Source organism: Panthera leo, chromosome E2 (genome assembly GCF_018350215.1).
Source record: "Panthera leo isolate Ple1 chromosome E2, P.leo_Ple1_pat1.1, whole genome shotgun sequence".
NCBI lineage: Eukaryota > Metazoa > Chordata > Mammalia > Carnivora > Felidae > Panthera > Panthera leo.
The window spans coordinates 58894824-58920162 of NC_056693.1; the positions used below are offsets into that span (position 1 = coordinate 58894824).

General features: G+C 53.2%; 1 long non-coding RNA gene across 1 annotated transcript; it reads right to left on the minus strand.

The window, feature by feature from the left end:
- Positions 1 to 5070: 5070 nt before the first annotated feature.
- On the minus strand, positions 5071 to 25104 carry LOC122208775. Its single transcript, XR_006197352.1, has 4 exons — positions 24564 to 25104; positions 15110 to 15296; positions 5406 to 5594; positions 5071 to 5205 (listed from the first exon to the last, which is right to left on the minus strand). It is a non-coding gene; the product is annotated as an uncharacterized LOC122208775 (long non-coding RNA).
- Between the last annotated feature and the right edge of the window lie 235 nt (positions 25105 to 25339).

Here is a 25339-nt window from a genome sequence, read left to right on the forward strand (position 1 = left end):
TCCCCGCACACGCATTCACGCGCACATCTACAACAAGCCAGGGCTCGCACGGGGAACACGAGGACGCGTTGTTTGTATCAGGGGTGTGCTTGCCTTGCGCCGTAGGGGCCGAGGTGAACACCGGGGTTTAAAATCCACAGAAGCGCTTAGGCCGTGCAAACTCTGTGCCAGGCCTGTGCTAAGCGGGGTATGGACGTGACTGCACCTAACCCTTCCCAGGTAGTGCCAGGTGCACACGTCCATTTCACAAGCAAGGCAGCTAAGGTTAGTGAGTGACAGAGCCAGAATTCGAACTCGGGGCCCGCTGGTTGCAAACCCTGACACTGGGGCTGACTGTCCAATGGTGCAGGGACCTTAACTATCAAGACAAGAGCGTCCTGGGGGAACTTTTGACGGAAGGACGACAGACAGAGGGTGAAGTGTGGAAACCAGAAGTTCTATCTCTGTTGTCATTACCCATCCCAAGCACTAGACCTTGTCCAGACCCCAGAAGCTGCCCTGTGCCCCCTCCCAGCGGCTACCCCCATGGAGGAGGGAGACGGTTCTGGCCGTGGACGAGCCATCCGCACACGGCTCCGATAACACCCCCCACTCCCATCCAGCCTGCTCGATGCATTGGTCTGCAAGGCCCGCCCGGCCTGAATGGCGGCTCAGGCGCGGTCACACTGATCCTCAGACGCCAGCATCTCAGCATCCCCACTGCCCCCCAAATTCCTGAGGACTCCAAACAGCTTCGTTCACGTACTTTGTTTCGTTCTATGAGTATTTACCGAAATACCAAACAAAACAGAAATCTAGAAACGCACTTGCTTGTTGGTTCACTTGGAATGATAATACAGTCACTCGTGTCACTACGACCGATATGTTTTTAATGAAGAATAACTACATGTTCCAAACGAAGGGAGTGGCTTTGTTTCGCCTTTCTCCAAATCTCTTTGTGTCTCACTTAACGGAGGAGAGCTGGCGGCTCGCATCTGCTCCTTCATTCTGTCTGTGGCGGTGTCATGTCATGTAACTTCTGGAATTCTCCTCCAGAAGATCATGTGACGAGAGGAAAAGCAAATAGCATCTTGGTGACATTACAGACATTGCTTTGATCTCTCAGATCCCCTGAAAGAGGCTCGGGGACCCTGGCGGTCCCTGGACATCCCTCAGGAGAGTGGCTGCTAGATACTGTTCCAGCGTGGGAGTGCATCACCCTTCCTCCAGGCTCATGTTGATGGGCCTGGGGGCTGTTCCTAGTGCTTGGCTATGATGAGTGCATTTGCTACGGACATTTTTGTATATGACTTTGGGTACACACACAAATAGACACGCATGCACACACATGCACAGACATGCACACACAGGCATGCATACATGCACACATGTGTGCTCACACATGTATACTCACAGGTGTTCACATACATATACACCTGCACACACATGCATGCACACACAGGAGCACACAGGCACACATGCACACACATGCATGCACACACATACACATGTGCACACATATGCATGCACGGCACACATATATATACACATATAGGCATGCAACGCACACACACATGCACACATGCCCATGCACACATATACACAGGCATGCATACAAATGTATACATACACACACATGCACACACATACACATGCACACACGTGCACACACATACATGCACACACAGCGAGCACACATATAGGCATTCAATGCACATGCACACATGCCCATGCACACATATACACATGCGCGCACACATGCACACATAGGAGCACACATGCACACACGTCTACACACAAATACACATGTACACTTACGCATGCACAGCACACACACATATATACATATAGGCAAGCAATGTGCACGTGCCGTAGACACATATACACACTTATGTGCATGCACACCTATACACAGGCATGCACACACAGGCATACATCATATACACGCATGCACACACATACACACGCACACATGCACACACATACACACGCGCATGCACACATATATACACACATACACACAGAACACACAACATGCACACATATACACACATGTGCACACACACATACACAGCACGCACACATATAGGCATGCAATGCACACACATGTGTGCACACATGCCCGTGCATACTAGTACACACACATAGGTGTGTACACACACATGTACATGCGTGCACACATGCTCACAGGCGGTTCTGTCGAGTACGTACCCAGAAGTGGTATTAGGTGCACGCACGTGCACAGACACACACACACACACACACACACACACACACACACACACACACGGCAGTTTCGTCGGGTATGTACACAGAAGCGGAATTAGCGCACCACAGGGAAGCTGCATATTTAGGTTTAATCGATCTGTTTTCCAAGCTGTTTTCCAACAGGGCTGTTCCGAGTGGTACCACAGCAGCAGCAGCAGCAGCAGCAAGTGAGGGTCTGGCTTCTCTTTCTCCTCTTCCATGAAAGTGACAGACCCCATCTCGGCACAGAGAGTCGCCAGGAGGGGAAGAAAATCGAGAAACCCGGAACTTTTCAAAACCTTCTACTTTGAAATGATTAAGACTTTCAAAGAGTTGCAAGGCTAGGACACAGAGTTTCTGAACGCACCTCGCCCACTAGCGATGGCGCCGTCCCCGACCCAGGGACAGCTGTCAGCCGTGAGAGACCACCAGAGCCACCACAGCAGTGCCCAAGAGACAGCCTGCGCTTGGATTTCCCGGTTGGATTCCATCCCTCGGCTCTGGCCCCAGGCCCCCACCCAGGGTCCCACAGCACGTTTGGTGCCATGTCACCTTAGGCTCCCCCGTCCGTGACAGCTTCTCGGACTTTCCTTCTCGAGAGTCTGATCGGTTTGAGCCAGACCTCGAACTGGGTTTGGCTAATGTCTGCTCAAGGTCAGAGCAGTGCCGTGCCCTCGCCCCATCCTACCAGGGGGCGCACGCTGCCCACACAGTTGTCTCGGGCGACGGCAGCCCTGGTCACTTAGGCGGGTGGCGGCCAGCATCCTCCGCGGGAAGGTCCCCGTTTCTCCCCTCCTGTACTCTGGTCAGAAGGGAGTCACTGCGTCCAGCCGCCTTCAGCCGTACCCCCGCGGGACGCAGTACTGGAGAGCGCGTGGGCGTAGGCCAACAGCACCCCGCACCAGGAAGTCTTTCCAGGGAGAGATTCCGAGGCGCTGCGGCCATTCCGCTCCTCCAGAGCCCCGCCCGCTAACGTCAGCCTCCAACCCTGGATCCCGCCACAGTGACTCTTACTAACGGCGACTTCTCCTCGCCCTCATTCCTTGTACATTTATTATGCGGAACTCTTCCGCAAGGACGATTTATCCCTTCCCCATACCTGTTTATATCAGGATGGGCTCATGGATATTTATTTCATCATTTGGGCAATAGCCTAACACTCCGGTTACTTATCTTGTTGTTCAAAGTGTCCCGGGCTGGCCACTGGAAGATCTTCCCGATTAGCTCTTGTGTCCTTTTGGCGTGGCCCATCCCTTTGATTTCTCTTTGTTTCAATACCTTCTCGCTTCCCGGCACCACAAGACACTCAAGGCTCTTCTTGTGTCTTGCCTGCCCAGCCTTCGAATCAACATCCCAAGGAGTTTGAACCGGGTTTCTTTCCAGCCTTCTTTATGCTTCCATTGATTTCGTGCAAGTGGGGAATGCTGTCCAGGATATTCTGATTTCCGAAGGGAAATGTGGAATGTTTTGTTCCACAACATGCTGAGTGTGTGTTTGATGCTGGATCTTTGCAAGAAAACCAAGCATCTGTTTTCTGGGCGACGTTCTTTCCTGATGATGCTTATTTATAAAGTACCCACTTTATAAATTGCTACATGGTGGACACACCCTGTGATGGGGGACCTGTAACCCTGGGGCCGGCAAGGGGGTGGCGGGGTGGGGGCGGCGGCGGTGGCTGAGTGTGCAGGCATTTCCGCCAGGGTGTGATTGATGTGTGTTGACCAGGTCACTGCCTCGGCGACAGCCACGCAATCTTGCTGTTTTCCTCATTGGGCTCTCAAATACGAGCGCCTAGGGATTCCACTCACTAAACCGTCTCTACAGCATGCTCAACGTAGTCGCCACATCGCATGGATGTTTCAGTAAATAAGGGGCGCCTGGGGGGCTAGGTCAGTTGAGAGTCCGACTTCAGCTCAGGTCACGATCTCGCGGTGCGTGCGTTCCAGCCCCGCGTCGGGCTCTGTGCCGACAGCTGGGAGCCTGGAGCCTGCTTCGGATTCTGTGTCTCCCTCTCTCTCTCTGCCCCTCCCCTGCTCATGCTCTCCCTCCCTCTCTCTCTCTCTCTCTCTCTCTGAAATAAATAAAAACATTTTAAAATTAAAAAAAGTCATCGATGATGATTTGGACCCATGCTGTTGCTCGAGACACGTAGAAACAATTGGGGCTGATGACGGAGGGGTGGGTTCCCGGCATGGCAGCCCACAGCCGTTTTCTGCAGGGGCTGAAGGTGTCTGATTTCCTTTCTGACCAGCGGTAATTGGGCTCCTGTGGCCACCCGTTTGGTTCCCTCCAGAGCCCCACATGTCGGTGCTCTTTGACATCTTTTCCACAAAGTGAACGGTGGGACTTGGGCCTGTGGGTCACCTCTCATGTGGAGAGGAGTTAGCAATTTGCAAACACATCTGGCCTCCCTCCTGGAGAAAGGCGCTGACATCCGAGGGGCTGGACCCCAGAGGCAGAATAGCATTTCCATGTTGGTTGCCGTGGTGTTTGGGCAGGAAAGGGACTAGAAAGGGTGCCTCCCCGGGTGAGGGTATCTTCTGATACGATCGGCCCATGTGAACCTCACCTCCTGCGGTTCTCTGGCTCAGGAGCCGTGCATTTGTCAGGAGCTGTGATGGGGCCCCCCACCTTGCAGGGGCGACATATGGCTGAGGAATTCGCATCGCCGGGAGCCTGCCTTGGGAGCTCTCTGCTCCCGGATTCATTACTTAAACTGACCTCAAGGCGCCTGTGTGGGGCAACCGTATTGCACTGATGCTGAGGCCACTGGAAATAAGACTTTATGGAGACAAAGAATCATTATCACAATTTTCTTTCTTTTAAAAGGCTGGAGCCCAGCGAAAGCCTTTTAGTTATGTGAGTGAGTCCCGCTGAAGAGTGGTGTGGAACAAGGGAGCCAAAGGCCTCAGGATAGGGAACGGAGAGACACAGGATCTTTCCGGCGGGAAGGTTCTTGCAGGCTAAGCCCCTCTCTGGCTAAAGAAGTTGGAAAGAAAATAACGATTATTTATTGAGTGCTTTCCGAGGGCTGGCATGGGCTAAGCTCTTTGTACACTTGAACCATATGAAGCCTGCCTGTGCTGCGTGTAAAAACAGGTCAAAAGTCAGTGATCGCCTGTGGTCCAAACTAAGACAGGAGTTCATTTCTTACAGGTCTGTGATAGTTGGAGACATACCCATTGTGCAGGTGAATACACCGACCCTCAGAGTCCGGTAACTTGGCCTCGGTCCCACAGCTGATGATGGCAGAACTGGGACTTAAAGCTGCATCTACACAACTCCAAGGGGCACACTCGGAGATGCCGTCAGGTGGTGCTTCTAATGTCTGTGCCGTGCTTACAATGGGTCTTGACCTAAGGTGACTGCTATGAAGCCAGGTTCAATAAGAACAAATTAGGAAAATACTTTGTACTCTTTGCACTCAGGAACACACAGACACTGGATTAGACACACATCAGATCCCAGTCCATTATTTTGCATGAAATCTTCCATATTTGGCTGTTTGGGATTTGCCAAAAAGCCTCCTCGCCCCCAGTCTTGCTAGAAACCATCCCCGGGCCCCAGACAACACCGCCTCACCCGTCAGAGCACAGAGTCCCCGGGCTTCCAGTGTGCCGAGCCCGCCCACAGCCCCCAGTCGGATGATAAAGTTCCTTTGGAAAACATAGAAGCCACCACGTGGGCAGAGTTTTCTCTTGCACCACAGGATTATAAAAAATGTAGAAATGGAGGTTTCCAGGGAGAGGGTCCGGCCCAAGAGAGCATCTCCTGGGGGGCAGGAGGCAGGTCACAAAAGAGCCGGACGCCCCAAGGCAGCTGTGTGGCCGTGGGTCTCGGCGCGTTTCTCTGTGCTGTGGGGGTTGGGCCAGACCTTTAACATTCTCCTTTAGATACAGGAGCCTCTGAGATTACACAGTCTCACCATGAAACGGCACATTCCCACGGAGGCGGACCCCATTCGAGACGCCCGCCAGCCTCTACCCCAAACGACTTGGTTTCTCTTTACCTGTGTTTCGAATAGGTAACACACGCACCCAGAGCAGAGCGTCCAAGGCACAAAACAGCCTTCAGTGACAAACTGTCGCCCAGCCACCCAGTTTCCCTTTGAGGAGACGGACGCAGCCCCCACTTTCTGGGGCTCCTTGCAAAGTGAGCCCGCACACATAAAAGCAGCTGATACGCTCGGGTGTACGTGCCGCGTGCGGCCCGGACGGGGCCAGAGGGTACCGCAGCCGTCTGCACTGAACCACCTTCCTGGGGATGCTCCCGCCTGTCTTAAAGAGACACCCGTGCCCGCGTCCCCCTCACACTCTGTCTGGAACCCGAGCCCCGCTCCGAGGACCGGGGCCGGTGAAGGGCTCAGACCCCACGGGACCTCCCCACGTCCCAGAGAAGGAGCTGGTAGACAGGGCTGCAGCATCTTTGATTGTGTTTGTCTAGAGCGCTTACCTGTGGCCCCGCTTGGACCTGGAAAAGGAGGAGGAAAGAACAGTGTCTCCCACGCACTCACTGCTAGCGAGACAAACGCACCTTGCCTTTGCACTTGGAATCAATGTGACGCTTCTGCCTGCAGCCCACATGCCCTCTGGGGCCTGGTCCTGTCCACCTGCGTGGCCTGACCCTGACCCCCCACCCCTCCTCCTTTGGTGCTCCTCCACCACCACCCCCCCTCCCCCAGCTCCTTTCCAGCCGCGGGTTTCCAAAAATGCTGGCCACTCACTCTTCCAGCGTGATTCACAGAAGTGGCTCACACTTGCCATTCAGGCATCACCCCCGTGTCGCCACCTCAGGGAAGCCACCCCCGCCTGCTGGGCCCGAACGAGCTAGCGCAACCGAGGAACTGAATTTTAATTGTTGGATCTTCGTCTATTTAGATGTAGGTGGCCACCATGGCTGCCAGGCTGTAGCTGTTGAGCCTCACCAGGGTGATGGCATAGTTGTTCACAGCCCGGATCCTGCAGTCAGAGGCCTGGGTTCCCGTCCCATCTGTGACCGTGACCAGACTCCCTGAGGGCCTTGTACCTCAGTTTCCCCGTCTGTTGAACGGCATCTAGCATCCATCACCTCAGAGATGATTTTGAGGACAGCACGGAGACACAAAGCTGGAATACACAAAGCACTCCAGAGGGAGCCTGGCCACGGACACCGTATAAATGTCAGCCACCATCGCGGATTACCTCGGAGGGATGGTGGCCGTGACTGCACCGCGGGGCTATTCACTTCCGGTTGGGGGCTTCAAGACTCCAATGCCCCAAGTGAGAGTGGACTTGAGGCACGACGAAGGCTCGGTGAGAGAAGGTGTTTGGAGGTTTATCACACCTTGCTGTCAGCGAATAACCGTGGGTGCTCGCGAGGTGATGCACTCGGGTCCCAGGGCTCCCGGGTGCTGTCCGCGTCGCGTGCGTCGGGGGCCTGGTCTGTGCGTCTGTTGTGCCATCTCCAGGAACACCTTCGGAGCAGTGGGCTTGGGCTGCAGGTAAGGAAGGACTCTCGGGAGGAGGGGGCTCGCCGGACCAACCTTGCGAGTTGGTCCAGGCTGTGGGTTCACATGGGACGTCGGGACCAGAGCAGAGCGTCTTCTGTGTGAGTTCTCTCTTCTTGGGGACGCGGAGGAGCGGGCGCGTCGGCCACGGCTCTGCCCCTCTCCCACCCCCCTTCCTCCCATCTGAATCCTCCTCTGTCCCGCGTGGTCCCCTTCCCCACCCCCGGACAGACATGAGGAAGCCCGGGTCTGGACGCAGCAGAAAATTCCCCGGATTGCAATGGCGTCACACTTTCCCTTCCCAAGCCAGGCTGAAGAGAAGGACACTGTGAGTCACAGCCCTGCCTGTCCCTGACCAGGCTGGCCAAGGGCCCTCCCTTGTGTGAAAAGCCAAGGAGGCAGCTTCAGACTTTCCTGCCACATCACCGGCCCCCGTGTCTGCCCTGCGTCCACAGATCGCTGGAGGCTCAGCCGGTGAGGGCTCTGCATTTCCACGTTCGTGCCTCAGGGCAGCCCCAGTAGACGCGGCCCCTGTTACTGAAACTCTAAACAGATGAGATAAACAACTTGCCTAGGGTCCTCACCTAGGGAGCCGAGGGGGCGGGACACCACCCGTGCACCCCTCCTGAACATCGCCCGGAGCCCCCCACCCCCCGTTCCGGCCAGCTCTGCTTCTGGGGGCGGCGCATGCAGGGGGGGCAGGATTTCGTGGGCCAGGAATTTAGGAAAGGCTCAGCCGGGTGGTTCTCGCTAGGGGCTCTCCTCTGGATGCCGTCAAATGTCCACAGCTGGCGGACGGGCGCCCAAGATGTCACACGCACACGGTGTCAGCCGGCACCTCGGCAGGGCTGTGCTTGGGAGCCTGCACGCGGCCCGTCCATGCGGCCGGGACTCTGTGCTGCGTGGGGGGCGCCTCCCACGGGGGAGCGTCCCCGGAGACCCAGGAGGAAGCACCAGCTCCCCTGTGACCTATTCTCGTGAACCACAGGTCACTCCTGCAGCCGTCCGCTGGTCAGGCGCGGCACCCAGGCCAGCCCAGGCTCAGGAGCAGGGGGACCGGGATAGCAGGCGCCGCTCTGTGGGAGGAGCGTGCGGGAGGGAGGCACGCCATGGCCCAGTCTGTCTGAAAAGGAAGACGACGGGGCACCTCGGGGGTAGTCGATCAGGCGTCCGACTCTCGGTGTTGGCTCAGGTCATTTTGTCACGGTGGTGAGATCGACTCCCGCGTCGAGCTCTGTGCTGACAGCATGGAGCCTGCTTGGGGTTCTCTCTCTCTCTCTCTCTCTCTCTCTCTCTCTGCCCACTCCCCACTCATGCGCTCTCTCTCGAAATAAATTAACAAACTTAAAAAAAAAAGGAAGATGGAATGTGCCAGCGTGTCCCCCTCCTCAGGACATTTTGCATTTTCAGCGTGATCTGTCGTCGTCAGGTGAAAACTAATTCCTTTGGAAATACCGCCTGGCCCCCACTGACCTGCCCCCGGCTGCGGTTGCCCCTGGCCCTCTCGCCCTTTCCCGGGGTGTGCGGGAGGGCACAGCCCTCTGCCCGGAGCTCTGCCACACCCTCCCACAGGATCAGAGCGTTCTGCAGAATTCCTGTGATGAGCAAGGGTAATGAGGAGAATACCTAACATTTCTGGGAGATTTTTTAATGGAAACAGCCAAGGGCTGAGAACTTTATACTATATCCTCTCATTTAATTCTCCGTGAAGCGATATTTCCAGTCTGGGAGGCTGAATGATGGGCCCGAGATGATCTAATTGATAAGCGGGGGGTAAGTATGGCTTTGTAAGGGGATTTATTGCAAGGACTTGGGAACTGGCTTCCGTAACTGTGAGGACTGGCTAAGCTAGTCTAGGGTTCACCGGACGGGTGGACAGGAAGTGGCCTCTGAGAGCCGTAAGTCCCCGGGGCCAGAGCGGTGTCATCCATGTGCGGCGGGACCCCCTCTCCCTCTCTCCACCTGTCTGTCTCTGTCTCTGTGCGTCTCTCTCTGTCTCAGCCTAAGTCCTTCTTTGAAGGCGTCTGACGCCTGCCACACGGCTGGGAGTCAGTGCAGGTTTAAGAGCACGCCTGTGTCACCCGAAGCGCTGTTGCAGTGCCCGGGAGCACCCCCCGGACGCCCACCTGTGCCCGGGTCACACCACCAGGCTGCACGTGGGCTTTTCTACACCCTTGTCCGGTGGGTCTGTTATTCCCCTTTACAGAAGACGGGACAGACTCGGGAAAGCCAAGAGGCACCTGACTTCACAGACACTTCCCTCAGGAAGCAAAGGTGCAGGTGGTCTCAGGGCGGGTCCGGGCTGCTCCCGGAGGCGAGCGCCGGGGTCATCAACACGGTGGCGCCCCAAGCCCCCGGCCCTAGCTCCCCCCACGCGGCGTCCTCTCAGCCCGGGAGCTGACCGTGGCCGGCTCCTCTCTGCACCTGGCACGCGTTGGTACGGCCACGAGTAAGGAGGTCCTGCCGGCTTTTGGACCCCACCAGAACAGTGTTGGCGCATCTGTTTTTGGGACCGGCTCCTTTCGCTCAGCGCTAGCTTCTGTGTTCACCAGCTTCACTCTCATAAGACGGTGCCGGTGCCATCGCCTCGTGTTACCGTTCCAGCTCGGGGCACTTAGACACAGTGCTGCTGGGACACACCTAGGAACCGAGGGACCCAGTCACAGGATGAGCCCAGCTTCCACATCTGGGCAGTTCCAAACCGCTTCTCCGAGAGCCACCCTGGTCAGCATATCTCCATCTCTGTGCTGCAATCAGCCTCCGTGTGACGTCTACCCGTCGGTTCAATTTGTGTCCTCTGACCCAGAGACCCTTCCGTCCCCGCCCTCCTCCCCCACAGATGGCAGAGCGTCTGGAGCGTCACAGGTGCGCGACAAGACATCTGCCGCACGCACTGACGGGGGACTTCAGTTTGAAAGGAGTGTGTCCATTCTCCTCTTGAAACGGATGCTCGAATTCTTCCGGCCAGAGCCCCGCTACCGAGCGAGGTGTCTTCATGTAAATTCGGTAAGACAACACCTCCTCTGGGTGGGCAAGTTGCGGAAAGTCACCCCATTCCAGAAGCAGCGGTCCCAGGCTGGCGTCGGCCCCCCCTGGCCCGGCGCCCTGGTCAAGTACCCACCTGGGTACAGCCCCGAGCAGAGGCCCCACAGTCGCCTGCCCCCTGTGATCTCCGGGCTCATTCCGTTCATCAACGTTCCTCATTCAAACAGCAACACCTAGAAGTAGTATAATGCTCAAAATCTTCCCAGTTCCCAAGGAAGCAAGTTTTCTAAACCACGGGTACAGGGACACGGAGTTTAAAAATCATACGAGACTATTGGTTCATCTGTGTGCTTTAAGGAAACGACAGCCGTGGACAAGTCCAGCCAAGGACGTCCCTGACCCTGCACTTAAGGCTGAGCTTAATTCTAAACCCCGGCACCCCCTTCTGGCTTCTGTTCTGGAGGCTCCGGCCAGCTTCCCAGGCTGGCCGCACAGCGACACACAGCTCCACGAAGACCCAGTCCCCCCAGAGCCCCCCGCTGCAGGAAGACCACAGCCCTGGCACGCCATTTCCAGAAGACAGGATTTGAGCCAGCAGCTGGCAGTTAACCGGCTCGGTTCACCCAGCTCGGCAGCGTAGCGCAGTCGACACCCGTAGGCAGCCCTCGGGCTGGCGGGGCCACGCAGAGTCGACGGGCACGAGTGGAACTGCTTAGCGGACGAGGGTCGCCCTGGGCAGCCCGAGGCGTGCCAGCGCTGGGATGGCCTTTCACTGCTGCAGAGTGCAGGCTCGCGACGAGGTCTGGGCTGCCCTCCCATGCCTCCTACCAAATTATTTCTTTTATTATGCTCATTTTATTGATGATGTCATGACATGGCCCATCAACCCTTAATCAAAACCATGGCTGCAACGTTCGCTCCCTTTAAACCGTGACAGCCGGGGCTTTGGAGCGGCCCCTTCCGAGTCACAGATGCTCGGGAGAAACAGTCGTGGGTTTCCAGAAGGAATCGAGAGGTTCTCAGAGGTGCTGGGGCAGGAGGGACTCGGGGCATTAGGTGCCGGATGGGTCCCTCAGAACGCACACGTTCTTGGAAACAGAGTCGTTACAGATGTTATTAGTTAGGATGAGGTCACACGGGGGCAGGGCGGACCCTAATCGAATACGACTGGGGTCCATATGGGGAGGGCTGCTGGGGAGGACAGACACAGAGACGGGGATGGACGGCCCTGCCGGCACCTCGATTCCCGGCTTCCGGAACGTGAGACTGCGAGCGTGTGTTGTCTCAGACGGCGGGTTTGTGCTGCTCGCACGCTAACACACCGGCTCAGCGCTCCCCGAAGCCGTGGGGGGACCGGGTCTCACCAGGATGTCCGTGGCTTGGTGACAAGCTGGCAGCAATGGTTACGACACGTGGGCTCAAAGGGTTCCAGGGTGTGTGCAGGTGTGAGCACGCCTGCACGTGTGAGAGACGAGCACACGTGTGCATGAGTGTGCACACCTGTGTGTGACAGTGTGCAGGTGAGTGTGTACGAGTGGGTGTGTGTAAGACAGATGAGTGTGTCTGTGAGTGTGTAGGCAGGTGAATGTGTGAGTGTGTGTATGAGACAGACGTGTGTGATTGCCGTGCATGTATGTGTGTGTGCACATCTGTGTGTATGTGTGCGACAGTATGTAGGTGTGTGTGTGTGAGACAGATGTGTGAGTGTGTACGAATGAGTGTATGTCTGTGTGACATAGACAAGTGTGTGTGTCAGTGTGTGTATGTGAGAGACAAATACGTGTGTGAGTGTGAGTGTTTGTGTGTGTGTGTGTGTGTGTGTGTGTGTGATGGGCAATGTGTGCGAGTGTATGCAGGAGTGTGTGTGAGACCGGCACGTGTGTGACAGACACATGTGTGTGCGTGTGTGTAGGTGAGTGTGTGTGCGTGTCTGTGTGTATGCGTGTGAGACGTGTGTACAAGAGCGTATGAGCGTGCATGTGTCTCAGACACACTCGTGTGTAAGAGTGTGTGTGAGAACGCACACAGTTGTCCCCCACGAGGAAAGCGACACGGGCCACGACCTTGTTTCACGAACACGAGGTTTTCCCTCGTCTTTCTGGGCCCCTCATGGTTGTTTTTCATTTTAAAGGTTTCTCATCGAAGAGTCTTTTTTTCCTTCCCGTTGCCTTTTTTGTCACTGTGGTAAAATATCCACGCCATAAAATTTGCCTTTTTGGCCATAAGGGTGTGCGATCCAGGGGCATCACGCACATCCACCGCTGGCGCTCCCCTCCGCAGCCCCCCCACACCCGCCACCCGCTCCCCCTGGACCCGCGGGCCAAGAGGCACCAGGGAGGAGGGCTCCGACCCGCTCCGACCCGGGGCCACATCTCCGTCTGGGAGCGGTCGCGCCTCAGACCCTCGCTCCAGCCCAGACTTCAGGACAGTCCCGGGCGGCGAACTCAGCCTCACCCACGACGTGTTCACCGCATCCGAGGTCGGAGGGCACGGCACGGGACTTAGAGCAACCCCCAGCTCACAATCCCACAGACAACTGCGCACCGTGCAGGCTGAGAGGCCAGCCAGGACGGGAGCCAGCCTCCACGCACGTCTGCTAAAGTGTCGTTCTGTTCTGTTGTTTTTTAAGAAAAGCACAAACAATGTAAAAAGCGTGTCTCACGCCTGGTAAAATTCTTGTCACTTTGCTTAGTGATATGAATCCAGTGAGAGCAGCTTTCAAGGACGCCAGCACGCTTAATGATTTAGGATAAATGGAGCCAGTTTAGGGAAGAAAGAAAATTGGAGGTTTTAAACGCCAAAACCCCCAAATTCTTGTCCCAGGAAATCAGTGACCCCTGTGGACAGGCAGCTGGAAAACAGGGTCACTCTCAGCGGGGGAATGAGAACAAGGTCTCTGTTACAAAGAAAGCATGGGCGTAAGGGAATACCAATTGGTAACAATTAGAGACGGATCAGATAGGTGGGGGAAAGTTCAGATCCCCTCTGGGGTATATTTATATATCCTCCCCAGAGCAGAAGGCTCGTTAACCTGTGACTGGCTATCGGCTTCCCCCATCAGTGACCTGCTCCAGTCTCTCTGCAAGGAATTTCAACTGTGCATGACTTTCTCAACATCATTTGTGACTCTGTCACAGGGGACGCATTTTCCCCAACCCTCGGAAGCATTGCAAACGCGTGGCCCCCAGGACCCAGGCGGACGCTGTGCACTCGTGAACCGGCTAAGGAGCAGGCAATAGGGGGTGGTGGGGTCTGCGGCAAACTGAGAGCCCAGACCTTGCCCGAAGCGACAGTCGTGGCTGAGCTCCAGACCCTCATTTATAGACAGGAACACGGGCCCAGGGTGGCCAGATCTGCTGAGTTTATCAAAAGCCACAGGATACCAGCATTTATACGTGAAATGTCCCATTTTCAAAGCATCACGGGCCAAAAAAAAAAAAAAAAAAAAAAAAAAGGAGAAGCAGCCTGCTGCCGTTGAAGGTCCTGTACTAAAGTCACAGGAAATGAAATGGTTTCTCTCTACGCATGGACCACAGCCCCTCTTCCCCCATGAAGGGTGGCCTTCGGTGCTGGGCAAAATGCAGGCGTGTGGCCTGCCCAGTGGTGCCTTCTAGCTGGGCCCAAGAGCGTCCAACCGCTACACCTTTGCCTGGTCTGTGCCTCATTCCAGGAGGCCGTCCCTGACCCTCGCCAAATGCAAGTGGAGTTCAAGGTCACGAGGGAGGTGGTCTTCCTGATTTGTGAGGAGCGTGTCCGTGGCTGTGCCAGTAGGGTTCGGGCCTGGCTGCCAGCCGGCCCACCCGCCAAAGAGCTCAGCATTCCCGCGTCTGGCCCTTCCCCGTGGTGGCTTCCCTCATTCACGAACGAGGAGGTGGCCCCTGCCCTTTGTGTGCCAGACGATACGGTCGTTAACTTTCCGAGGTTGACGCCTTCGACCTAAAGCACCGTTCTCGACACAGACTCACCTGGCGAAGCTGATACAGGGGTGATGCTCCGACCGTGGGAGCATTTATGAAGCTCCTGCTGAGATCACTGGCCCTCAAACTCGGGAGCCTCCGTGAAATCCCCTTAGCCGACCAGCACACCCCCCTCAAGATGTCTCTTTGTTTCTGCTCATTTGATACTCGGGACCAAAACAAAGTCAATTAGAGATGACCCCTTGAGGTCAGGGACCACATTTCAGCACCTCCAACAGCATATGGTTCAGGGAACGTTGGTGACGGGGCCTCCACTCTCAGAGTGACCAGGGTCACCAGCCTGGAGCTCTCGTGAGGTGGGAACCATCAATCGGCTGCCTGGTTAATGAGCTAACGGGCTCTCCCTCCAGAGAGGCCCGAACCCGGAACCCACACGGGTGCAGAAGGGGCAGGACTAGGGCGGGGTCCTCTCGCCATAGAAAAAGACTGCACTCACCAGAGTTGTCCCCTCAGCTCCGGGATGGAAACATCTGCCACTGGGTACGGGCTCCAGCCACTTCCTGATGCATCAGCGCGTGGGATGTGATTCACGTGAGCAAACAGAGCAAACCCAAGTAACGGGACCGGCCTCGGCGTTCAGAAGTTAATCCGCGTAAGCCGCAGCAGTTGATAACCATGACGTTCTGGAAACCAGACACCGTAGATCATTACACAGCGATGTCAAGCGGCAGGTTGTGGCCTGACCTCTCCCCAGTCCCTGGGTTCAAATCCCACAGGCTGACTCTTGTTCTAGATTTTTCTTGTTTCACTTTGTGGTGGCACACAGTCTAACCTCCACTTTGCCTCATCCCCTTAAGGCCAGGGTCACCTTTCAGCAAGACAGAGGACACAGTGCAAGTGGCTGGTATTTATTTTTCTGTTGTCGTTTCCAGTTTACTTCGCAAAACTTGATCTTAAAGGAAGGAACGAACAGTACTTAACTCTTTCCAGGATTTTTTTTTTTTCCCCAGAGAAAACACCAGTCTGGGTAAGAGTCAGGGGTGTGAAGTGCGGAGTAACATGCTTCTTTAATGTTTATTTATTTTTGGGACAGAGAGAGACAGAGCATGAACGGGGGAGGGGCAGAGAGAGAGGGAGACACAGAATCGGAAGCAGGCTCCAGGCTCCAAGCTGTCAGCATAGAGCCCGACGCGGGGCTCGAACTCGTGAACCACAAGATCGTGACCTGAGCCGAAGTCAGACGCTTAACCGACTGAGCCACCCAGGCGCCCCTGTAACATGCTTTTTTAAAAGACCGATTACACCCATCCTAGGGCACATGACACGAAAACCGTGCAGCTAAGCAAACAAAATAGGACAGCAACATCCCATCTCTTTGGCTGCGGGGATAACGGATCTAGGTCAGCCGGCTTTACAGGCATGCCTCATGGCCACTTTGCATAAAGCAAATCTCGCCTGCCTCCTTTGCCTTCTCTTTCCCCCCGCCAACTTCAAAAGCTCGAGCGAATCCTCTTGAAGGGGTAAAATTCCCAGAGTGACAGATCCAAAGGACAAAAGCTGCTTGAGGTCGAAGGCAAAAAGAAAACAGTCTCTCATCTGATTAATGGTTTGAATTTAATTAGTGGGAAAAAGCTCAAATCAGATAGTTTGTGACTTGGTCAGGCCCCAGATCCCTTCTTGCAAAATTGCAAAACAGCGGAAGGGTCGCCGGTCTGGGAAGGCCGACCTTTTGGAGATGCCTACTGTTTGTGTGCTGGTCTAACCGGCGGGTTAAATAGGGGTTGACACAGGCGGGTTGGTGATGTTCCAAGCCAGTGGTGAAAAGGATGGTTTTAGGGTTGTAAATTCTGAGGTTTTTGCAAATGAAATAGAGTTTTGGAAATATGGCAGCAGCACATTCTGACCCTCTAACCCTATCGCCGCCCTAGGAAATGGGAAGGGTGGAGGTATAGACCTTCTAGGGAGTCTGGATTTAAATACTTAGAGCTGTAAAGGGTGAGAGTGGGCAGGGATATTGCCTTTCCAGGATTAAGTTAGGTTATTTGAAATAGCCCTCACATAGTTCATTCGTTCGTTCGTTCGTTCGTTCGTTCCACAAGCACTCAATGCTATTGGTGAGGTCACTGGGTGCGATATCAGGGGTGAGCAATTCAAAGTCCTCCCGGGACAGCACGCGGGTCCGGGGAGGACAGTGACTCAGCCGAGATCACACCCAAGTGTGCAGCTGTGTCTGGATGAGCATCTTGTTTCCTGAGGCCCAGAGACCACCCCCATCATACAGGGTTTCCCCAACGGCACCCCACCTGAGAAATGGGCACCCAGGACTGCAAGATGGGTGAATGGGTAATTGTATTTAAAAGGGTCGTATTTCAGACTCGTTTCTCCTCCTGCCTGCACCTTGGAATTACCTGGAGGGCTTTAAAGAAAAAATAAATAAATAAAACGAAGGAGGTGCCTGTCCTCTTTCCAGATGGATCTAGGCAGAACCACTTGGAGCTGGCGTTTACACACTGGTCCTTCTCAAGAGTTCCCCACAAGCCTGGTGGCCACGATGGGGTACAGGCTGACCAGTGACCCAGCGAGCTCCAACAAGGGTTTGCTCTGGGCCGAAGACAAGTCCCAGGCCCTCTGGTCACCTGGCCTCTGAGCAGCGCCCCAGTGGGGAGCACAGCTCTCTGTCCTCTGGGTCTACAAGTAAAGCCCTGGGCCCCCGACACCCCCTCCCCCTGCCCTGCTCCCAGACCGGTCCCTTCCCCACCCCCCGAATCGGTCCCCTGTCCCCACCCAAAGACCCCTGGCGCCCCCCTGGCTCCCCTAGCTTCTTTCAGACCTTCGTGCTGACCTTCCTCCATGCCATCTAGGCTTCTCAGTGATGGCAAAGCCCTCTGAGCCCCTCCCCACTCCCAGTTTGGATTTCCATTTCCTGATTGTTTTCAATCCTAGGACTTTCCCTACATTATGAAACAGATGTCAGAAAGGCACAACAGTTCCATGTCTATGGTTTGGAAAATAGAGTTTTCGTCGTTTATCCCTGTGAATATTCAAATAGGAACTGGTCCCTGTGCATTCTACGTGTGCTCCCCATACAAATTCTCTACCCTTAGTCACGGCTTCAAATAAAAGCGTGTAGCATACTGTGGCTCAGAAAAGACCCTCAGTAAATACTGGCTGGCTGGATGGCTGGATGGACAGACGGATGGGTAAATTCCTGAGAGCCTACATTCCGAGGGCACGTGGATCTGGATTTGAATCCTGACTGAGCCACTTACTTTACTAACTGGTGATAGATTCCACGATGATCTGAGCCTTGGGTGAGGAGGCTCAACTTTAGAGGATGTTGGTGAAGATTTAATTAGATCATCTTCATAAGAGTCCAGCAGAGTGCCTGACCCAAAGGAAATGACCAGTTTTCCAAGCCGAAAGACCCACGAATAGCTTCAGAGTTCGGTATAAATATAGTTTAAACAATAATGATAATTTTTTATACCAAAAGGATCATATTTCGTATACAGTTCTACAGCTTTCTTTGTTCCTTAACGGTATATTTCACCCACACTATCTTATTCACAATCTATCGTCCTCATCATTTCACAAGCATATGTCATTTGTAGATGTTTTCTTAATATTTCACCACATGAATATTCCACAAGATCAGTGGACTTCAGGCTGTTTCTAACATCTTGTAATTCTAGATTCAATGACGATCCCTGAACACATATCTTCAGATTCATTTTGGTGGGGGGGGGGGCAATTGCTGGGAGTGGGATTTCTAGGTAAAACCGATAAATGGATAAGATGACAATGTGATAAAAAGTGCCAGATTGGCTCTTCAAAACGCATACCAATCTTCATCCCAACACCCCAACTAACTTGGAATATCTTCTAAATCTTGGACAGTCTGGCAGACAAAAATCAAGTCTCCTTTTTCAACCGTGCGCCTGTGTTTGATTACTAATGACGGTCGGCACATTTTGCATGTAGATTGGCCATGTGTACAGTGTTTCTGTGAAATGCTTATGTCCTGTCCCATGCTCATTTTTAAAATTTTTTTTTAATGTTTATTTATTTTTGAGACAGAGAGAGACAGAGCATGAATGGGGGAGGGGCAGAGAGAGAGAGAGACACAGAATCGGAAGCAGGCTCCAGGCTCTGAGCCATCAGCCCAGAGCCTGACGCGGGGCTCGAACTCTCGAACCGTGAGATCGTGACCTGAGCTGAAGTCGGACGCTCAACCGACTGAGAAACCCAGGTGCCCCCATGCTCATTTTTTTAAGTTGTTTATACTTTCATACGGATACGGAGACATAATTTCATAATGTGGCTCTTACTCATACATCCTCCGCCACGTGTATTGCAAATTCCCAGGTACGGAGCTACCTCTCAATCTTCTATTACCCATCTCCATAAAATATGGTGTAGATTACTCCGTCTTCTTTCACAGAGGCCATCGAACACAATTCACCTTCTTATCGATGACCCACAGCCTGGCCCTGCTTTGTGTGCTCCCAAAGTTTGTCCAAATGTTTGCCTTCTCATTAAATGGCCTCACTTTGCCATACTTCTGATTCCTTTTCTCTTGGTATTAAAAAGTATGTTCTTCCCAGTTTCCTCAATGTACTTCTCTCTACCAGCTACTGCTGAGGAATCCACCGAGTCTGTTAGAGTTGTGTCTAAAGTAGGAGTCACCGCGTCACAAATGAGACCCTGTGTGCCCTCTTACTTAGAAACCATGCAAACGCTGCAGCAACAGGTCCCCAATTCTCATTTGGTATTTCCTTGCTGATCCTGGTCGCTTTTCAGCTAGCTAAGATCCCTATTTGAAACCCCAGTTAAGTGAGGGATTCCTATATACCAGAGACCCCTAAATAGAACCTGGTGAGTATGTCCTCTTTCTCGCGGATTGATTGGCTGTCAGACCTTAGACTTCATTTAGCCCACACCCGCCCTTTCCAGCCTTTGAAACCCTTTAACAATGTTTCCAGCCAAGTGGTCATCTAAGCCTCAGAACGATTCCCGTGGGGACAGACCTTTCTTTAACCAGGGTATTCCATTTTGGATGGCTGTCATCATTCAAACAATACATGGAAGGTGACTCCCCAGAATATCCACCCCTCGGTCCTGGGTCTGCCTCTAGCTGGCCTGCATCTGCCTTCTCCATGATCAGACCAACGAATGCTGTGTAGTCTGCATCGATCTCCCTTGGTGGGCCTGCACCGTCCCCCCCACCAAAAGCACCCCCTTCCGCCCTAGGGATAAACACAGGGCTTTCCAAATCCCACCGGGAACGTGGGGCCAGCCTGGGAGTTCCACAGACTGAGCCGCTCTGAGCTCAAAAAGGCACCAGACCCGAGGGGCGCCGAGCTCTGGGTGAGGTCATCACTGTTCCAGTCCCATTTAGCCTTCCCCAAACACTGCGAGAAACCTGCCCACCAGGCAAGTCGATATTAAATGTCAGCCTAAAAGGGTTCTAAATCAAGGCAGGTTAGGTATTTAAGCTTCCTAAATCTTGGCTGCTGCTTTCAATGCTGGCAACTGGCTACCCTTTCCTTCAGAGAGCTTCTGATTGTTTTGGCAACGTCTTTGACCGTGGCTCCAACGTCAACTCTTCTTGAACCCCCCAAAAGGAAAGAAATATGCACAAAGCAGGTATTTGTTTTTGTTCAACAATCTGGTCACTCAGAAAGGAGAATTCAGGCCTGTGCGCCCAGATGTTTCCCTTGAGGAGGGCCTGACTCCACCAACCATCCAGCACCAGTGGCCGCCATGGGGGTCCCGAGGCCAAAGGCCTGGCCCACGTAACGTTCTGGCAGAGGACAGGCTTCGCTCAGCTTGAGGCAGGCATACTGGGTCCCAACCCCATGCAGGTCAGAGCAGGGCAGAGGGGGATGAAGAACACATCACTGGGGAACTCGTTTGATTGGCCAAACCCAAGGACCACCGTAGGTTAAAAAAAAATTACTGAATACCTACAGTCTTGGGCAAGAACACGAGTGCCTGGGGCGCCCCTTCTTGGGCCTTGTAGAATTTTCTCATCTGTAGGTGAGTAGCCTGGACCAGAAAATCTCGAAAATCCCCATCAAACCCAATTATTTTTAGAGTCAAGTGGGTTATTGGGGGTGGGGGGATGGGCACCAGCCCGTGTCTGCTGCCTTCACTCTCCTGGACAGTGTGTGGACCCAGTGTGCAGGGGAGACAGAGCTGCTCAGGCAGGGATGCCTGCAGGCCCTCGGGAGGCTGCCTCAGTTGTTGCCAGCAGCCCCAGCACTGTCATCACCTAGCACTTGGGGACATTTAGATGTAGCTAACGTTCAGGATGGTTCACGGTCCCTTTCGAGGGGACACACCATCTCTCACTCCGTGAACATAAAGATTGTGTTCAATGGTGACTATTTGGGTTTTCGTCTTGACAACCCCCCTTTGCATCAAAGTCCCCATCCCTTCTCCGTTAGCACACGGGTACACGCAGACTACGAGCAGCGTGGGAGATGGTGATGGAACGAGGCGTCTCTTCCGTCATTTAGACTCTGTAAGCAAGACGCAACATGTAAGTAATAAAATTCAGTCGGGGAAGAGACAAGTAGACGCCCTGTTTTGGCCACATCCTGTTGTCTGTTGGTGCTGTGTCCCCATTTGCTGAGATGAGGTGCTAAGTATCCAGTGAGTTTCCAGCACAATAGCAGGCAAGCGGGGAAAGTTCGAGATCTTCCTCTTTTCTAAGTCACATGACTAATTTGGACAGAATTATATGCATCGTGTTTCATTAAAATCTCTCTTCCACTGCTTGCTCATCTATACAAGGACATTTCAGACCATCATGTAGAATAAGAAAAGGAAGGGTGAAGAAATTTCACAACGTATACGTATATCAAAAGATCAAGTTATACACTATAAATATCTATACTTTCTACATGTTAGTGATGTCTCAACAAAGCTGTTGAGAGAGAGAGAGAGGGAAAGAACAAATTTCAGCGTATCAGGTTTTCCCTTCCTTCACTGAAATACACAAGGAAAGCATTTTCAAAGAGCACTAAAAATATGTCCCCAGGGTCATGGAGCAGAATTAAAGTCTTGATCCCTGTCTGCACTAGAGGCCCCCAAAGTCTCAGGGTGACCGTATAATTGAGCATCTAAACTGGAGCCCATTTGAGAGGGAGAGGAAACATTAAAACCAATTAGTAAACATTAATTAATTAGCAATCGCCTCAACCTAACTGTCCCAGCCCAAAGGGACTTACTGTCACCCTACAAACACCAGGCCTTGGGCTCGGTGGATCTGCAACCAATTTTCACCAAAGGATGAATGAGAGAAATAAGGGCGATGTGAGTATGTACAAATTTGCCCGTGGTCGTCTACCGCCCTTCCTTGAGAAGGTCTATGTTGCATCTGTGATGACATTCTTCCCGCTTTCTGTGGGTGTTAAGATGTTCTTTTCAAAAAAGTTAACTGGTTTTGGAGGTAGATCGTAGGGATTTTTGCTGCTTCTGTCAACCTCTTTGTTCCCTTGTTTTGTAAGTAACTTAACAGACACAGTAAAAGTCGGTAAGCCTATGTCAATACACCTGATTCAAAACAAAGTATGCCCTGGTCTCCGGAATCACCAAATCTGGACCCACTTCTCTGGACCTCTCAGGCGGAGCAGGGAGAGGACACCCCGGGGTGTTGCCTGTTGGCCCCTCGACGCCCACACCATTCTCAGAACCCACTTCTCCAACCACGCTGCATCATTTCCGCCCTATTGTCTGTCACCAGTGTTTAACTTGGATCCCCGCCCCACACACCACTAACGAGGGTCATTCCCTGAGTCCCACGAGAGCAGCGCACCCCACCCCCACGAGCCCACCCCAAGGAGTGGCAGCTTCTCCATCATCACAGATACTGGAATTTGTCTCAGAACCATCTGGCATGCATCACTATGCAAACGATGTCCCCACTGAGGGAGCCCATGGCCAGATTGCTATCTCAAGACCCCATGTGGGGTTGTTGTTATTTTTACAGACAGCTCATTCGGCCACTGCAGGGAACTAATTTCTTTTCAACAAGGCCTGAAGCCCTGCCTCTGCAGCACCCACCCTCAAGTTAGGGAAGCCAGACAGAAATGGAGGAGGTGGGGGTGGGGGACTATGATTAGCACAATTTCTAGGATCAAAGTCCTTTACGACCTGAAAGATCTCAGGCTGTTAGATTATAAATGGGGGGTTAATTAGACCCTTGTCAATCAACTTTTATCCCTGCCTTGGTTTGGGCAAATGGTTCTGACTTGGTCAACTCATTAATTAAGTCTTTTGGAGAACACAAGCTCAGGTTTTTATGTCACGCAGAGAAGCAGATGTGGGTGGTTGTCCACTCCTAGAGAACGCTTTTTCCTCCTTTTGGAGAACGGAGATGCATTTCATTTGCTTTAGAAAAAATAACCAGAGATGTAGGGATTTAAAAGTCTTAAAGGATCTATGTGCCATTAATTCGCGGGCAAACATTAAGGTACAGCTTGTTCTAGAGGTTAAAGAACCTGAGGTTGTGGTAACTACCTGATGCTGAATTCTAATTCTATACCGACGCGCTCGGGCAAGCTACGTAGCTGCAGTGAGCTTGACTCCCCTCACTTCTGTGGTAACATTGTGACAGCATCAGCTCACAGAATTGTCCTTAATGTCCTTTCATTCAACTACTATTTACTGGTCGCCTATCACGTCACAGGCCCTGGGCTAGGTCCTGGGAGTCCTATCGCCAATAAAACAAAAGCCCTTGTGGAGTTCACATTCTGGGCAAAAGAGGGCAGAGGAAACACACGTCAACAAATAAATCTATGACGTAATGCCCAGGAGAGGTAAGCGCCATGAAGAAAAACTGAATAGAGCGCACGGAAAAAAAATTAGAGGGAGGTGCTAAAGACATTGAGGCATGAGCAGGGTTCCTGGCACATAAGTGGTCAAATAAAGTTAGTGATGATGATGATGGTGGTGTTGATGATGGTGATGATGATGGTGATGATGACGGTAATCATGATGGTGATGGCGTTGATGGTGATGATGACGATGATGGCGGCGATGTCACTGGTGAGCATGGTGATTCCTGAAACTCTCTTGGCACCCCAGATCCCTTCCTTCATTTATTTCTCTTCTGGGAAGCAACCTTTAATGATCCTAATGGGAGTGTATGAATGCCAAAACTGTGCCTACTTTTTCTTTTCCCAACGTCAACTCCTTCTCTTAGGTTTGGCCAGAGGTTTTGGAGTAAGCATTCGACTAGACCTTTACTGGGAAGCAACACACACGCATAGCCCGAGAAAGCATCCAACTGCAAAAGAAAGGGGTTCCTTGTGTTTTGCTCCCTGGCAACGAGCTCACCCTAAATCAGAACAAGGCTGATTGCACCTAGATAGGAGCTCTTGGAGCCAGCTCTCCTGCTGCCCCCGGCTGCACATGGCTGAGTGCCTTTCAGCCACACCTGTGCCTTTTATTAAATCCTGGGAAGAAACCCTTCGGACCAAGCTGTTCCATTACTAATTTAGCACCGCAGAGCAAAACGGCAACGAGGAATGAACTTCCCCTGGCCCTCCAGCCCTTGCGATAAGCGACCGGCCCTTGGCAAAATAAAAACGATGGTCATTTCCCCACAACCCAGGGACAGTGGCAGAACGGCCCCATTCCAACAGCGTTTCTGGCCACCTCCCAAACGCGAGGCCCTCCCGTTCATCTCGTTTTGGATAAAATCCATGCATTTGCCATTGAGGCTGGAACCAGGCTAAGCTGGAGAATGAATCGTTCCCCCACTTCTCTTCCCATCTCCATGAGCGAAGGGGGGCAGGGGGGGTAAAAGGTGAAAAGTAACACTTGGGGGACCCATGCGTCGCTGCTTCTCTCATCCAGACACATGAAGAACAAAAGCATTTTGCCATCTTAAGGGCCAAACTACTCCAACACCAGGAAAGATAAGAATGCCGTTCCATTACCTGGGGTTTTTTTCACTGCAGTGAAAACACCTCTAACTCGAGGAAAAAAGGAAGGCATCGATTGTTGTGGGGTCGCCCATGGGCTTGAAAGGAGTTTTAGAACAGGCCCCAGAGTGGTGGGGAAGCCCCACAGCCCGAGGGGCCGGTGGGCGGCCTGTCCTCAGACACCGGCTGTCGAGTGAGGGAGCGTCAGCCATTTCTAGCCACAGGGTCACGCAACACTGATCTGAAATCCGGGCAGGACAGAGCTTGTCGGCGGGGAGGCCCCTGAGGGTACGTGACGTGCCCCCCCCGTTGGCCACAGGGGATGCCCGTGTCTGCTCAGGCTGCCGTGACAACAATGCCACCGAGGATCACAGACATTTCTTTTCTCACAATTCTGGAGACCCCAAATCCAAGGTACAGATGTCGGCAAGGTACTTCCTGGTGAGGCCTCTCTCCTTGGCTTGGAGACAGGCTCCCTGCTCGCTGGGCTTTACGTGGCTTTTCCTCTGTCCATACGCTCAGAGACAGAGAGAGCTCTCAGGTGTCTCTCCCTCTGCTTGGGGGACGCCGACTTCATCAGAAAGGGCCCCACCTCTATGACGTCACTTACCCTGAATCACCTACTTAAAGACCCCGACTCAAAATAACGGTCTCATTGTTGGTTGGAGCTTCTACCTATAAACCTATGTGTGTGGGGGGTGGGGGGTGGGGGGCGGGTAACAATTCATTCCATAGGAGGGGAATCGGCACTGGGAATGGTAAGCAATTTGGGCTGTGGAGGTGGGCCCTGG